This window comes from Chrysochloris asiatica, unplaced genomic scaffold (assembly GCF_000296735.1).
Source record: "Chrysochloris asiatica unplaced genomic scaffold, ChrAsi1.0 scaffold00003, whole genome shotgun sequence".
Taxonomy (NCBI): domain Eukaryota; kingdom Metazoa; phylum Chordata; class Mammalia; order Afrosoricida; family Chrysochloridae; genus Chrysochloris; species Chrysochloris asiatica.
The window spans coordinates 52,109,831-52,114,263 of NW_006408521.1; the positions used below are offsets into that span (position 1 = coordinate 52,109,831).

The following is a 4,433-nucleotide window of genomic DNA, read 5'->3' on the forward strand; positions in this document are numbered from 1 at the left end:
AAAAAAAAAAGCTTTTATTGTGAATTGTGAATTGAATGATAGTTTACATGGGAGAACATCAATTTTGCACTCATCCTGTCATATTTCATTTCATTGCAATAATTACAAGTACCCCCCCCCATGTGTCATCATTCAACAGTATTTGCTTCTATTCTCTCTGTTTTGCTTTTTGTTTTTTGTGTTGGATGCACACAAAAACACTCAGGAATATAGAATAATTTAACCCAAGGGCGCATTCTGCAAGTCTTTCTCCTGTACACCAGCACACAGCCTTTCTCTTTCCATGAGTCTAGAGTCCTCAGCTGTGCCCTCTCTCCATGTCTCCATCTCTGCCTCCATCTCTGGTGTCGCTGCCCTACAGCTCAGAAGCCTCAGGAAGTTAATAAGTTCACCACCCAAGATCCTCTGGTCTTTTATGAGCCCTTGTGAAGATGAGATCCTAGATCAGAGATGAAGAGGGCTTTCTGGCAGGGACCTACACAGCAAAGCTGTAACAGGATGAGACAAGAGACCAACAGAGGGGACATGAAAGAGAAGATTTGGGCTGAATCTCAGAGGTCCTTGGGACAGGAGCAGGAGGGCAATCCTCTCCTGGACCCACTTTCTCTGTCCTTAGTGCACCAGGGACCACCCTAAAGCAGCAGCAGTCAGTAGATCTGATAGAAGAATCATTTTCCAGTTAGGGTCTGGCAGGACCCTCGGTTGTACCCAGGTTATTTCCAGGATGTGAGGGAGGTGAAGCCTTTGATCCAAGAGGAGATCTGGCTCACAGTCCCAGCCTGAATGGAAGACAGGCTGTTTCCCAAGAAGGGCAGTCCTGGACTAGGACAGTGGAAGATGCATGATCACGCTCGAGTTGGTCACATGGGTTCCATCGTGGCCTGCCCAGAACTGCGTGTCCTGGCCCCAATGTTGGAAAAACACAAAGTGGACGCCCATCTTGATGTTGAAGAACACACGGGTAACCTGAAAGCAAGCATTGTTGTTCCATTCTGAACAGGATCAGGTGCAACATAGAATTTATCCAGGGCAATCTGGTTGGCATCCAAAAGCTGGACAGTAAGCTGATACTGACAGCCACAGTCATGTCCGGCTCCCCACCAGTCAGAGATGCAAATCTCAATCCTGCCACTATCCAGCAGTCCTGGTCAGAGACCTTCCTCCTCTAGGTCCAAGACCTGCTTCTTGTTACATCATCTGAAAGAAGTGACAATGCAGGTCTGTGTTGGGGCCTCAGGCACCGTTGTCTTGTTCTTTCACCACCCAGCCGTCCCCACCCGTCCCCACCGTGCTCAACCACCCACTGCTGAAGGCCTTCTTGGGATAGGTCGGTGCTCACAGAAGCGGCCCAGGGCCATCGGGACTGCGAGCATGTAGCTGTGGACCAGAGTCAGAAGGGCGTGGCCCTCGATGGTCAAATCCCAGGCCAGGATCAGCAGCCACAGGGCCTGGTGGTCCACCAGGGCGCACCAGCCCCGACACACGTGGCGGCAACTTCCGAACAGTGACCGCCGGGGCACGTGGCTCAAGACTGAATCACAAGAATCTTATCCCCATCTCCTTTGGCCAGACCCATCTAGACAAGATGAAAACTATTCAGTGAGGACTGAGTTCATTCTTGCTGTACCTCTGTCATTTCAGCTCGCTGGAGGTCTGTCTCTTTTTTGTTGGTCTTCCACTTTACCAAGCATGATGTCCTTCTTCATGGACTGGTCCCTCTTGACAACATGTCCAAAGTACAAGAGATGAAGTCTGACCATCCTGGCTTCTAAGAAACATTCTGGCTATTCGTCTTCCCACACAGATTTGTTTGTTCTTCTGATAGTCCATGATGGTGGTTATGTGCAGTGAAGTCAGTTCCGACTCATAGCGACCCTATGAGTTTCCGAAGCTGTAGATCTTTACGGGAGCAGAGAGCCTCATCTTTGTCCCGTGGAACATCTGGTAGTTTCTAACTGCTGAACTTAAGGTTTGCAGCCCGATTCATAACCACTAGTACCTTCAACATTCTTTACCAACACCATTAACTCAAATGCACCAATTCTTCTAAGGTCTTCCTTATTCATTGTACAACTTTCACATGCATAGGAGGTTATTGAAAATACTGTGGCTTGGGTCAGGCACACCGCAGTCCTCAAATTGACATCTTTGCTTTTTAACACTTTAAATAGGTTTTGTGCAGCAGATTTGCCTATTGCAATACATCATTTGATTTCTTGACTGCAGCTTGCAACTTCCATGAGTGTTGATTATAGATTCAAGCATAATGACGTCTTTGACAACGTCAATCTTCTTTCCATTTATGATGACATTATTTATTGGTCCACTGGTGAGGATTTTTGTGTTCTTTACATTGAGCTGCAGCCAATACTGAAGGCTATTGACTTTGGTTGTCATCAGTAAGTATTTAAAGTCCTCTTTATTTCCAACCAGCAAGGTTGTGTTGTCTGCATAACTCAGGTTGTTAATGAGTCTTCCTCCAATCCTGATGCCACAGTCTCTATCATTTTGCCTTCCTCCAGACTGTCACATAGTTGAATTCATACAGTTTGTGGCTGTTGTAGACGGGCTTCTTTGTCTGAGCTCATGGATAAATTTTAAAGAAGTGTCATTTCATTCCCCGAGAACAGAGTTGCTCCTGCTGAGTTTCTATCTGACATGCACTGGACACAGTGGGCCACTGGACTGGGAGATGTGTCATGAGCTTATCAATTATTTTACTGTAAGTGGTCTGGTCAAAAATCCTTACAACCATTTATCTTTCTCTAACTGAGGCTTTGTTGTACATTTTCTTGTGCTAATACATAAGCTAGGCACAGTTTAGCTGAGCTTTGGTTGCTAGGTAACATATTTCTGAAGTCTCTGGATGATGTGCATAGTTAACTGCTTAGCTCCTTAACTGAACGATTGGAGGCTTGAGTCCACTCGGAAGTGCCTCAGAAGAAAAGCCTGGCCATCTATGTCTGAAAAATCAGCGGCAGAATAGAGCTATGCATGGAGCACAGCTTTACTCTGACACACATGGGGTCGTCGTGAGCCAGAATCGACTCAAGGGCCACTGGTTTGAAGCATATTTTTAATTAGGAGCAGCTGAATTCATAATTCATAGTTTTACTGCAGGCCTAATGAGCTGACAATATATCCTTTGTCTTACTAAGGGATTTGCCTATTGAAAGCTTCAAAGGACCCTACTGCCAACCACATAATAGTGAAATTGTTTAGCACTTAATATGTGCCAGAGGCTATTCCAAGAGCATTACAGAAATTAACTCACCAGTGATGTGAGCTAAGTCTTCTTATTATTCCCATTTTAGGACTGACCAAACTGGCAGAGAGAAGTTCAATCATTTGTCAGAGTTTGTACATCAGCGAATGGTGGAGTTGGGAGTCATATCTCTACAGTGTGGGATATGTGTTCATCATCAATCTACTATACTTACTCCCAAGTGAAGCTATCCTCAGACATCAACAAGCAAACAAACCTGCACCCATGGGTGCTTACCAGTCTGTGGGAGGACATGGAAGCCGGGTCAGTTGCACTTAGTGGGGATGGAGGAAGACAGCATGAGGCGAGGGTAGCTGGTTAGGCATGGTACACATTTTTAGAAGGTTCTGTTGGGCTGGACCCTGACTCACCGCGACCCAATGCACAACGCAAGGAAATGTTGTCCATGGTCTGATTGCCGATAGAACCATTGCGACCCATAGGGTTTCCATTGGCTGATTTTCAGAAGTAGATCCTCAGGTCTATCTTCCTAGTCTGTCTTGGTCTGGAAACGCCAATGAAACCTATTCTGCATTTACAGTACTAAAGATCCTGTGGTGGACCTGTGCTTGGGGACCCCACCACTGTAAGAAACAGAACCCTCACTCCCATGATGGAAGCTGGAAAGTCCACATATTTGTTCTAGTGTCCACTGGTGGTCATAACAGCAGTGGGACAGGTGTCAGCAAAGACGCCTAGTGTCCAGCAGCAGCCATAGGGATGGACCTATTAACAGTTTTTGGGGTGGGGGAGGGGGAGGGCAGTGGTGGCAGCAGCTGTAATACCAGCATCTACCAGCAGAGGGAGTGCTGCCTGGTCAGGTATATCTTGGGCATGACCTTGGTGGTACTTCTAGCTGCTTGACTGCCCTTGTATCAGACTCATCCCATTCTGGGTCTCCAGGCTTCCTTGAGCAAGGTGAGCTACCAACAATAGGACCTTGACTGATAGCTGATTAATGCTACCAGATGACACCCCTTCCGAGTCCACACTCAGCAAGCTTCTTAATTATGCAACTCACCCTGTATCATGCTTGAGGGGACAAACTGCTTGGGGACTTGCTTTCTTTGAGGACAGACCCTTTCTCGTCATGCAAATAAAATCAGGTTTGGAGGAGTGCCTCCAGACATATCTAGGACACCCAACAAAAGAAAAGGGGTGGGCATGG

General features: G+C 46.7%; 1 pseudogene; it reads right to left on the reverse strand.

Moving 5' to 3' along the window:
• Positions 1–822: 822 nt before the first annotated feature.
• Positions 823–3,673, reverse strand: LOC102817919 (annotated as a pseudogene).
• Between the last annotated feature and the right edge of the window lie 760 nt (positions 3,674–4,433).